At 44.6% G+C, this 12,541-nt stretch overlaps 1 long non-coding RNA gene across 3 annotated transcripts; it reads left to right on the top strand.

Moving 5' to 3' along the window:
• Positions 1-1,351: 1,351 nt before the first annotated feature.
• Positions 1,352-11,923, top strand: LOC311434923. 3 transcript variants are annotated; one of them, XR_014691830.1, is made up of 5 exons: positions 1,352-1,653; positions 4,835-4,937; positions 6,866-6,944; positions 7,940-8,173; positions 8,271-11,923. It is a non-coding gene; the product is annotated as an uncharacterized lncRNA (long non-coding RNA). The 3 variants fall into 3 exon arrangements; XR_014691831.1 differs by lacking the exon at positions 6,866-6,944; XR_014691832.1 differs by lacking the exon at positions 4,835-4,937.
• The last annotated feature ends 618 nt before the right edge of the window (positions 11,924-12,541 follow it).

Here is a 12,541-nt window from a genome sequence, read left to right on the forward strand (position 1 = left end):
AACAATGCAGAGATTCTGTAGACTTGATCTTTTGACACAGGCACATAAATACACCTCGCCAAATTCCTCTTTTTCTCTTGCCCATTGTAGCTTAGATTTTTACAGAGATCACACCACACACTGCTGTTCTGTTCCCAGCTGGGGAGATGATCGGTGACTTCCAGGTTAAATAAATTCAGCAGGGTCCAACTGCAAAAATAACATGCTGACGCAAATCCGTGTGCATGTATTCGGCTGCTGTTGAGTCCGTGCTCAGGCTCAGTCCCATTGTTTGCTCTGCCCTTTCTGGATGCTCTGTGTGCAAGTAGAGACAGAGACACAGGCACTGTAGCCTTGCTGCCTCAGACTCCTATATTTCTCCCCCCACTTTCTTAGCCTCTCACAGCCACTGCTCACCTACTGGACAGGTAAAATCCTGGGCATTCCCCCAGTGGTAGCTCATGGAGCTGATCAGGAAGCCGATGGAGACAGATGTGTATAGTCTCTTCCCTTTGCATATTCCAGAGTAAGAGGACAACTTGCAAAACAGGGAGTTTTCCTCATGCTACTTTTCAGAGGGTATCTGTAGCATGAGACACCCCGGTGACTTGTAGGACAAGAAATTTGCTGAAAAAAATTGAGAATGACACCAAAAAACAGAGAAATACAAGGGTATTCTTATTCGTTCAAAGTTGGCTCCCAAGCAGACTGTAAAGGAAGGTAAGTGACACATACTGGTCGCCAAGAACAACATCTTCCTATCCCCTGTCACCCAGCCTTTTACTGGAACGAGTTGCCCAAAGAAGCTGTGGGTGCCCCATCCCTGAAAGTGTTCCAGGCCAGGCTGGACGGGGCTTGGAGTAACCTGTTCTGGTGGGAGGTGTCCCTGCCCATGGCAGGGGGTTGGAAGCAGGTGGTCTTTAAAGTCCCTTCCAACCCAAACCACTCTGATTTTACGATCCAGAGCATAGCACGCTTGCATATCTGCCCTTATAAAGTGAGCCCATACCTCATTTTCTCTACTGTGAGTATCAACCCACTGAACTCAGCCCATAGCTCTCCATTGTTTATAGCTGGTGCATCTCTTCAGTCCCTTCCAGGTTGGAAAGGCTCCCTGGACTTGCCACAGTTTGTCAGTGGTACGGAGTATTTGATTTGTTCCAAGCGTGAGGGCATACTCGGTACAGCCAAGACAAGCTGCAAAATTCTTCTGCTTCTCCCATGACCTGTCATCACCTACCTTCTAGCCAAGACGTGGTTTGGAAGAATCAGGATAAACAGCATGTGGAGCAAATTATATCTGGAAAGAGGAGTAGTGTTGCACTCTTCATTGTCCCTTGTGCAGGGATGTTCTTGCTGTTTGCCACTGGCAGTTAGTGGAGAGGTGACAAGGACTTGTCTTATATTGATATTACTCCGTGCTCTTTAATTTTATCTTGCAACTGTACCTGTTAGTAAGCAAGTGAGGATTTTAGCATGCATGGCATGAAATCAGGTTTTGCAGGTGGAATAAAAATTCACCTCTGAGAAGGAAAACCCCAAGCCCATGCCAGATGCTGTTTAGTTTGTTTTCTGTTTGTTGCAACACAGTTATATGCAACCTAGAGGAACACAGCAGGCATCAAATTGTGTTCAGTTGCATGGATGGAAACTGTATGACCTAAACTCATATATGTAAGTAAATTATTTACCTCTGTTACAAATGATACTGACAAGCTTCTAAAATCAAGTCTCTTTTCCTCTGATTGAGGATGTTTCTTTCTTTTATTTGATGGGTGTTGGGTGGTATTTTTAGCTTGGACAGTAAAGACAAAGTTGTTTTGTTTCCTGTTTATTGAACATTTCGTTGTTTTTTTTTCTAGTTCCTGTATGCCACAGAAAAGAGCTGGCTTTGATTTCAAACACTGTAGAGCAACATTTCAGTTCAGAATTACAGCAACAGAATTTTAATTGAAATAGTTTTGTTAAATGTTATACATTAAGATCAGAGCCTAGTGTATTAAATCTATTTTAAAGAACACTTAAACTGCTCAGCAGTGGCAGTAAGACAGGAAAGAGGAAAAGAATATGTATTAACTGTGTGTGATTCCTCCTGCCCTCCCTGTAGGGAAACGCAGTCATGAAGTTTCCCATCACCCTCCCAGTATCGGACAGCACTTGGTTTTCCCCTCCATGATGGGTGGAAAGGATGGGATGGAGGGCAGGGGGCATGAAGAGAAGTGCCCAGCTCCACACAGCACAATCATGAGGACAAGGCTGGTGGGAAGCTGGTGTAGCCCTGGCCCCACACCCAAAGGTCTGTGTGTGGGGATGGGGGGAAGCATGATGGGTGTGTGAGGAAGGAAGGGGCTGGGGACAGGGCTCCTCTCCACCACCCCACTGGTGTGGCACCTCCTGCTTCTCATTTTCTATATGGTTCTTTGGGGCCAAATCCTGATGTATCCACACAGCACCCAGTGATGTGAATGTCTGCTGTGTTTTTCCACAGAGCTGGGATGGGAGTTTGGCCCCTTGAGCTACTGATTCTCCAGGCCACACTTTTGCGCTGTCCTCACCATGTGCAGGGGAAGTCCATAAAGTCACTCAGGAAAGGTGAAGTTGCTCAGCTAAGATGAAGCTCTGGGGTTTCTCAACATCCAGCTTCTTCCTTGCCCAGTTAGGATTGCGGCAGGCCGAGTGACTTGCTCAGCCATGCAATAGCTCAGCAGTATGTCTGCAGCCATTCCTTAACCTCCCTCTACCTCCAGGACCATATGATCAACTAATATTGCATCCCTGGGGAGAACTTGCTCTGTGCAGCTTTGGCCTTTTAACCTTTTAATGCTCTTCCAGTTTAAGCTGTTTGTGGCAAGACCCAGACTTAAATTGCTGAATGCAGATGTCACAAATTGCTTTTCAATATGCTCTGGTGATGCCTGGAGCTGCTGACAAGACCTGAAAGAGCTGGATTTTAAAAGAAGGATTTTGTTTAGACAAGCTTTAAAGTGCCTTCGCCTTAGTTCAGCATCTGGTCCCACATGAGTGATGAACTGACTAGTACAAGGGGAAAACCAAAGTGCTTTTCCCTCAGAATGGGCTCAGCCTACAAAGCTCTCTGCCAAAAGATGAAAGTAAATACTATAAAGAACTGGAGAATTCTGAAGAAGGTGGAAAGCCTCCTTCCATGGCCATTTTTGAAGAGAATTTAAGAGGAAACGTTGAGCAGCGCAGTTTGTAAGTGCCTTCCACAGGAATACTGATGTATCTCTGTGTGGAGGGACAAGACCTCCCATTTGCTATGACAAATCCTGCATCCCGGGGGACCACTGACTCCTTAACCAGGACAAAAGCAGCTTCCCAAATGTCACCTGGAAGAATGCACTGTTCCCTCAGAGCTGCCTTCACCAGAACTAGCGAACCAAAATCACATTTAGGAATAAATAGTGTCTTTTGGTGCTCGCCTTTGGAGTGGTGGAGAACTGAATGGAAAAGTCCTCCTTCCAGCTCTGTGACACATTCCTCACAAGCACTGCCACAAAAATTCCCCATCAAATCCTCTGAGCTTTAATGCAATAAAGACATGCAAAAATTGCTTTGGGCAACCACATACTTATTTGTTTATAATTTTCTTTATAAGTGTGTTCATCTGAGAGTTAATGTCCACAGCTGGAAATTCAGGTTGTATTCTTCTTTCAACTACTGGAATATCAAAATCTTATTTCACAAATAATAGTTCTTTCTTCTTCTTCCCCCACCTTATTCTCCATTCACCCTAATCTCTGAAGATGCCTCAGGTTTCTGGTCCACAGTTAATGACCAGAAGTTTTTACTGTGCTAATTACATGTATATTTGGCAGTTAATTTTGATGTTGATATTTGATCAATCTGCTAAGCCTGATTCTCTTAGTGTAGATGTCTAATTATATGCCAGTTTTTGCTTAAAGTGCACTAATATTAGTAAAAATCTTATTGATTCCCTCACTGTCCATCCCAGACCAGCCCAGACTGGGAACACTTACATGTAGGTGGCAGTGCTGGGTGGGAAGGTATAAGTTTTTCTCTCTGGCTGCTGCCAGATCATCAAGACTCTGGCTGTGCCACCAGATCCCAGTTTGTCTTAAGCACGATGGAGATGTGGGGAAGGAGAGTGCAGCCACCTGCCTGTCACATCCCGGTGCCTCTACAGCCTCTGCCGAGTTGTCCCTGATGAACCACCAGATCTCTACCACGATCGGACACAGATCTGCACCTACTTCCTCACTGCTCACAGGCTGTGTGTTTATTTATCTTTTAAATCCAAAATCCCTATGATAAACACTGGGTAGCACACAATACCATGTTTACCCTCACTTCTCTTGTGAGCAGATTTCTTAATTGTCTCTCGTGATGACTGCGTATTGCACTAGTGCTCCCAGTCCCTGGGAGACCTCACGCTTGCCTGGCTTTCCTGCAGGGGTTTTCTCAGAGCAGATGGTTTTGCTCTCAGAGGCTGAATTTTCCCTAGCAGGAGGAACAGTTACGGCCCAGCAGCTGAGCAGTCCCCAAGGCAGGTGCGGGACCATGGCTAGAAAGAGCCTTCTGGTGGGATTGGGGATGGGTCATAGTCAGGGCCGTGCCTGCTGGCAGGGTGAAGGCCCACCAGACAGAAAGAGAGCCCGTGAGGCTGGACACCACCCCTTCCTGCAATAAAACATCTGAACCTCCAGCTTGTTTTAAGCAATTTTTTGCAATAACAAAAAAACTTGATGAGCTCTCACTCTGCCTTCCTATCTTTCACAAGAGCACAAGCTAATCAGGCAATTTTATGTATGACGATGAACAACCCTTCCCTGCGATGATTTCTCCGCTTCTGGTGCACTTGTCTTTATTATACCAGACAGCACTTCAAGAGACGATTATCCCCACTCTGCAAATGAGGAAGATGAGATACAGAAAAGGTGCATGACCAGATCAAGACCCAGTAGCATTCACTGAAATAGGTATGGAAGGCCTTAAAATCCAGGCAATTTTGTAAGGTTGCTTGTTCTTCTCTCATGGCATCAACATTAATTCATTTCCTGGCACACTGCGCGGGACAGGGGTACTCATTACTGGTGGGGTTCACCTTCCGTCCTTAATTATTCCTTACAAGCCAAGCACTAACAGAGATCTGCCAGTCTCGAGAAGGCAGTGTGCAAATAATTATCTAACCTATTACCATCGGCTATGGTCATTTGGGCATATACACGTTTGTACATCTGACATTAACTCTGCATATGGAAACCTCTTTGCGAACACAAAGCAGCTGCTTTTGAAGTGTTGTATTTTAAGGCAGTTTTTTAAAAAAAGCAAATGTCAAAGGAATGCCCGCTCAAGCCCCTAAAAAAATTCAAGCACACATATTTTGACTAATCTCTTGCCAAAGTTTGTTTTTAATTGACATTTTTTACATTTAATTACCGTATATAAGTGCAGAAATGCAAGTCAAGCCACAAAAATTCCCCTATTTTACTTCACACTCACAATAAGATACAGTAAAATTGTCAAATGCATGTATTTTTTAACAAATTTGGAAACCCTCCATCCTGTGAAGGGACAGTTTCATTTTTGCATCAAGGCCGCTCTGCAATAAAGCCATTTCTCTGAAGAATTACTATTCTTAGACTAGGGAAGAACTTAGCGAGACGCTATTTTTCAAAAATAGTAACAATGTGTGCTTAGTAAAGCAGTGGGGGTAACCATGAGGGCTTCCAGCAGGAAGATCTGACTTACACGCAGCAAAGCATCTCCACCACCATTTCAGAACCAAATGGGTTCAACCTCTGAGCTCCACGGACTCTAAACTTGAAATGTCTTCAGGTGCTGATCCTTAGGGTACTCCCGTGATCCACTTCAGGAGTGCCAAACACACCTCTTCCTCGCTGGTACCCTGGGGATTAGGGATGCTTTCTGAAGGCTGGGCTGGCAACATCTCAAAAATCAGTTGCCAGCTAATGAGTTGCCACCTCTGATGAATTGATCGTGAATTTTTTAAGCCCTTTCAATTATGAAGCCATTGCCCACCTGATCCAGTCACCGCCCACAGTGTGCCTTTCCACCAACTTTAATGGCCTTTGGGAGACCATTCTGGGCCTTAATACAAACCTGCCCTCAGGGATGTACATGCACATCCAGCCTGTGAGCACATTAGGGGTTTAACACTTCGATGGCCTGAAGGCAAAACTCACTACTGCAGACTCTGTCACATCCTCTGTGGTAAAGCGCATATGGAGCAGAGGGCAGTATGATGCCAACCAGGGTGAAACCAATCTCCTGGGAAACAAGGCTGAGAATTGTGAGACAAGGGTGTGAAAGAAACACTCATATACAGCAACCTAAATCCACTCAAGTCAACAGCCAACAAAGATGCTGTGAAGTGGCTTTTCTTTGTCTCCTCCACATCCCCCCACCCTTTCTGTTCGGCAGGCAGAGGGAAAGCCTCACACAAAGGTGGGCTTTAACCTGGCTGCAATGCCTGCAATACACCCACAGCATCCCACCACAAGGAGGAAAACCACCACTGTCGGAGGCACCACAGCTGTAACAGGGATGGAGAGTACCATGAGCAGATGGGAAGGTGGCGTGCCTCCAAGCAGTGGCTTGGCCTCCCGCCTGAGACATGGGTACAAAAATAGACATCTCTTCCTCGGGGCCTCACTAGCAATGGACCAAAACATGCTCCAAACACCAGTGCATTTGTTATTTTTCCCCCACAGCTTTCAATGTTTGTTTATTGTCATGTTATGTTGCATAAGAAAAAGCATAGTCCTCTGGCAACAGGACAGAAACATCCTGGATAACAAATAAGGAAGTTTGTCCATTCCATTCTCCCCGTCTTTTCTGGACAGATGAGTGTTTCTAAATTGTCTCCCTCTCCCCACACTTGCAGGAGATGGGACCAATGCAGCTTTGATGAAGTCTGGGGGGAGAGAGAATTTCCCCTCTTGCTCTGCAGCAGCCCGGCTGAGGTTGGTGAGAGGTTGTTTGGAGCCACAGGGTCTGGTGGAGTTTGCAGCTGTTCCTTCCCTTCCTTCCCTTGCATGTAACGCAACGCGTGAACAGCAAGCAGATCCACCCCAGGGTGCGAGCCCTTGAAAGACCTGCTTGAAGCCCTGCTCCCTTGGCTGTGATTTGAAGTGACATCTTGATGTTGCCAGCTCTTATGCTTTATCTATAGCCTTGTGATAGCTGAAGATTTAATGAGAGCATAGCTGTGGAAACAAATGGTTACCTGAATATTAGTGGGTCTTTTCTTCCTTTCCTTCTTTCCTTCTTTCCTTCTTTCTCTCCTTCTTTCTTTCTTTCTTTCTTTTTTTCTTTCTTTCTTTCTTTCTTTCTTTCTTTCTTTCTTTCTTTCTTTCTTTCTTTCTTTCTTTCTTTCTTTCTTTCTTTCTTTCTTTCTTTCTTTCTTTTTCTTTCTTTTTCTTTTTCTTTCTCTCTTTCTTTCTCTCTCTCCTTCCTTCCTTCCTTCCTTCCTTCCTTCCTTCCTTCCTTCCTTCCTTCCTTCCTTCCTTCCTTCCTTCCTTCCTTCCTTCCTTCCTTCTCAAACATATTTCTGATTTTCAAAGTGGGAAAAAAAAATCAGTTCAAAAAGAACGCAGCCTTCTGTTTTGTTTTGTAGTTTTGAAGACAATCTGATTGTCTGGGGAGAGCAAAGGCTGGGTGCTGAGATGGTTTTAGGGACAAGAGAAGTACAGCTACAGTGAAAGACCCTTCAGGTTTCTGGGGGGAGTTTCATGGATTTTTGAGAAACAAGCACGTTTCTCATTAACTGCCTTTGCACGCTGATGTTGTTTATGCTACAGCTATGTTTGTTGATGTGTTGGCTATCTTGTCTGGCCAACTGCTTAATCACAGCCTATCAAACGTGGGTTTGTAGAGATGTAGGACCTGATGGATACCATTGTTCCAGTTTTTTTTGTTTGTTTGTTTGTTTTTTTACAATGTTTGCCTTTGTTTATAGTGTGAAGGAAGGGACACTGAAGGAATCTGGAAAGGCTGAGATTTCAAAGAATTTGCAGATTACTCATGCAGTGCACTCACCACAAATCTGGCCGAAGCCACTGGGTTCCCCATCCTAGCTCCTGCAGCAGCTCATCTGGAGAGGTGTGCCACAGACAGAGGTTTGTGCTGCTGCACTGCCTGACATCTGTGTTGCATCAGAAGGGCTGAAGGAAAACAAGCACAGCACAGACAGGTAGTCCAGACTATCAGCTCTGTTTGATCCAGGACTTTGTCATTAGATCAAAACCAGCTTGCTTATAATTGATATTTTTTCCTCTAATCCTTTTTAGGGTCTGGCTGGAGGAATTCACTCACTGCCCGGCATACAACATCCATTTCTTTGAGATCTACGTAAAAGGAGACATCGCTGAATAGATAAAGATATAGAGAATATATAGAGAAATCAGAGCTCATTGCAATTGCTTTAGTATATATACATATATATACATTACATATATATATTCAGGCTTTTTGAAAAAAGATTTTTAAAAACTAGGAAAATAAATTTAACTCTGCAGGGGATCAGAAATCTCAAGGTAGAAGCTAAGGCAGAAGCTGAAGTCAGGCTTAGCTTTGACAAAACATTCTGTAACAGCTCCCAGAGAAGCCAGAGGACAAGAGATGGATACCCCATCTCCACCCACCACCTTGTACCCATATTGTGTGGCTTAAAAATGTCAGTTAGAGAAAGATAAACACAATTTATGAATGGGGTACATATGATCCTAACTCCTATTAGTATACATACAGGGAATGAACTTATCTCTCTCAATATGAAATCCTGAGTTTGCATGGCCAAAGCAAAAGCACTGCTCCTCTCATGGATAGGCAGTAACAGTCCACAGGCACCTCTGTTAGGCACTGGGACATCTCTCTGTGCAGGCTGGCACATCCACAGCGCAGGACCTTCAAAGCTGGATCCCAAAAGTGGGGTAAGCTGTTAGGTGCTCCCCTGGTCAGCGGCAACATGAGCACTTCTGCTTCGGCATGGCCTGGCCACTCAGAGCCAAAAAGCTCCCAGCAGCTGTACAGACTGTGCCTGCTGTATGAGGTGGGCTTGGGGAAGGCCCTTTCCACACAGCAGAAGTTGTTCAGAGGCCAAACACCATTTCTAAGTCAGTTTTCTGCTTATAGGCAGGTCACCCAGATTCCACCTCAACACGCCCTCCTCCCAGGAAGCCGGGAGGCTCATTTTACAGAGATTAATGAGTGCTTTTACAATTTGCTGAACTTGTCTAAGTGTGTCCTCGAGCTGGCCAAGTCCTTTTACCTTGCTGGGACTGAGGCAGGTTACTTCCTCCACCTGTGCTTGCTGAGGGCATCTGAGAGGTGTCTGACAGTACCACCGCCGGGCTGCGTTTGTCATTCCCTAATGCAGCTGACACTGTGATACATTTTCTGTCAGGTGAAATTTAGAGGCACATTTTCCTGCTTGGTAGGAACAGTGAGTCACGAACAGCTCCTGAGGAGAAATGACCAAACTGTGCAAAGTGCTTTTTTCAGGGTTTTTTAAGCTGCAGTTTGATCTATCTGCTAATTACATCTGCAGTCTCACAGATACTCGCCCAAAATACAAAGCATGAAAACATAGTCTTCCTAGAAACACAGCTGCCCTTGCTGCCTGACTTTTCTAGAAATTTCCCTCTTCTTTAAATAGGCAAAAGCAAAATCAGCCATGCAACTCCCTCTTCATGCCCCCTGTTCTGCTACTAATTTAAGAGTTTTTCGGTCTACATCTTGATGGTTGGCAGTGGCCAGTACTTCTGCTCCAAACCTGGAGTCAAGAAGCAATGACCTTGTCTCCACTTGCGTTTGCTTGTTTGTCCCACAGTGTTTCCAGTGGTGTTGGCACTGATGATGGAGATATGAGTGTTGCGGTCCTGGGTTGGACAGACTGAGTTTTACTCTTAGCAGCACAGCAGAGAGGTAGAGGAGAGGACACACTGCCCTGGGGCCCTGGCTGTGGCATAGTGCAGGGACTCCTGTATGGGTTTTCATCGGAGACCAGCTCTTTCCCTGTTACACAAGTGAGCTATCAATGCTCAGCTGGTTTCTGGCAGGCTTCCCTGGAGAGGGGCCACCTCCAGCGAGATCCAGAGTGACAGAGCCTACCAGGCAGCTGGGAGAGAGCGACTGGGACTGGTTATCTCTGGTCATTTGCTTTAGGGGTAGCCGTCATTCTCAGCTGGTGGCCACGGTTATTGCCACAGATGTTTGAAACCAGGGTTAATAGTGCTGATGGTATCTTAAACTTGAAAGTTACCATAGTTGGAGTGGAATGTTTCTGTCAAAATGTTGGTTTTGCCGGTTCAGTTTCATCTCCCAGCAAGCAGTGTAGCCCAGCTGCATTAATCACTCCTTTCCCCCACTTGCACTCTCTCTCTCTATGTACTTGTATGGCTCTCATCACACTTGTATCTGAGTGCCTCTCCCCCTAAGGAATTTAAGAGTAAAAATAACTCTCTATCTCCTTTCCCAGGCAGTAGAGCTGTCTCCAGTTTATAGTTTCCTAAAAGAGTGTTACATGCACTTTATCCCAAAAAGGGCTCTTACTTTTCCTTGGTAGGAGTATGTGATGGGAAAGTCACTTCAAACAGCAATTTGAGGTAAACAGAACAGGGAGAAATTGCTAGCTGTTCCTCTGTGACTGTGCTTATTTCAGCATTGCCCGTGCCTGTGCTGCACAGCCCTTGCCACTGGTGGCTTGTGGTGGGAGTGAGGGACAAGAGGCAGGAGGTAGATGGGGTAGGCAACGGAGGCACAAAGCCCCTCTGAATGAAAGTCCGTAGTCCCAGCCAGCTGCCCAGCCTCCCCAAGGGGTTTTGTAGCCATGATGGAAAAGGCAGCCTCAAGGGACAAAGCAGAGCAGCTCTAGGAACGTTTCCTCCCTGAAGGGAAAATGCTGCTCTGCAGAAGTCAACCGCTGCTCTGTGCTTAACAAATTCCCAGAGGATCAGCGCAGTGACAGAGGGGGAAGCAATGGGAAAAACCTTTGTCCTGGGTGCTGTCCTAGGAAGCCAAGAAATCACAGCACCTGGGTCTGGCCCTAGAAATAGAACAGGAATGTGATTTCTCATGTGTGTGTGTGTGTCTGTAAATGTAAATTATATCAGATAAGTTGCAAAGGAAATGGTAATTTACCTGCAGTAGTGGGCTTATTTAATTCAAGTGCAGAATGTTTTTGGGATGCAGTAGTTAATGCTGTAGGCCATTATGAGGATGTAAAATGCCCTGTATGTTCTAATTATTATTACTATTATTATTATTGAAGCTGAATTGAATAATGTAGTAAACATGCAGCAGAATAATTAAAAAGAAGCTTAATTTCTTCCAGTTGTTTTGGGGGGAATGAGCACAAAATAAATAAATAAATAAATAATAATAAAAAAAAAAATGCTTCCCATAACGAATTAGCAAAGCATGAGCTGCATTTGCTGTAGGGAGATAAGTGTTTATTTCCTTTTAAACAGGTTAAAATAAATAAATAAATAAATAAATAAATAAATAAATTGTAATAAATAAATAAAAATGCTTCTTCCAGATAACCCCATTAGATACTTTCAATTAAATTAAGCAACTTGATTCTTTTTGCAGATGCTTTATTGCTTGGTAGGGATGCTAACAGTTTATATTAAAAGAATTGCCAATCCTAATTACCTGAAGAATGCAGTGAAACTGTAAAGGAAGATATTTGGCTATAAAACACACCTGATAAGATCTGGCAGGGAGATCAGGAGGCATTCCTGGCTACACTTCCAGTGTAAGGGAGAGTGCTTTGATGAATGTACACCACTGCCATGTTTTTACAGCCATTTCTGCCCCACCACTCTGGCTTCCCAGGGAGTAATGCAGGCCTCAATGCTGATCATGTGTATGAGCCCACGTATCCCAAAATGGCAAGCTTCCATTGCCATCAGCAGCATACACGGGAGGAAAAACATGAGAAAAGCGCCATCTATGTAAACATTATCCTGTACTAACAATGGCACATTCTTTGGAGAATGATGCAAAGATCTGTAGGTGGGGTATATAAAATGGTGTTTTCAGAGTGGCTGAAGAGGTGAGCTTCTACCTTGCATTTTCAAATACTCCACTGACTTCAGCAAGTGGTGAGAAGTTAACATAACAACTAACAAATGCTTTTGATTATCCATACACAAGAAGGGCCAAAGGACCTTAGAATACATATTTAAAGCAGGCCTAAAGTAAAACATAGCTGGGCTGTTGCATACTGTTTTATCTATAGTAGAAATCGTATTTTAAAAAATATGTGCCTTTGTATACACTCATACTTGTTAAAAGAAGCCTTACAGCACATGGAAGAAGAATTTCCCTTAGACTTCTCTGGTATGTAAATGCCTGGCAAGTGGCAATATGTGTTGTTTATAAGGCAGCCAAATCCCCAGGTGATTCAGATTTGAAGGGAGCATCTGAGCTGACTGATGTGTGTAAGAGTGAATCTGAAATCAAAGCGCTCATTGCGGAGAGCTTTGTGACGGATCCCTTTCAGGGAAGGCAGGGAGGCCCCTGTGTTGTTCCCTGGGAGCTCACAGCAAGCTGG

The sequence above is a fragment of the Aythya ferina genome (assembly GCF_964211825.1).
Source record: "Aythya ferina genome assembly, chromosome: 3".
Classification (NCBI taxonomy): domain Eukaryota; kingdom Metazoa; phylum Chordata; class Aves; order Anseriformes; family Anatidae; genus Aythya; species Aythya ferina.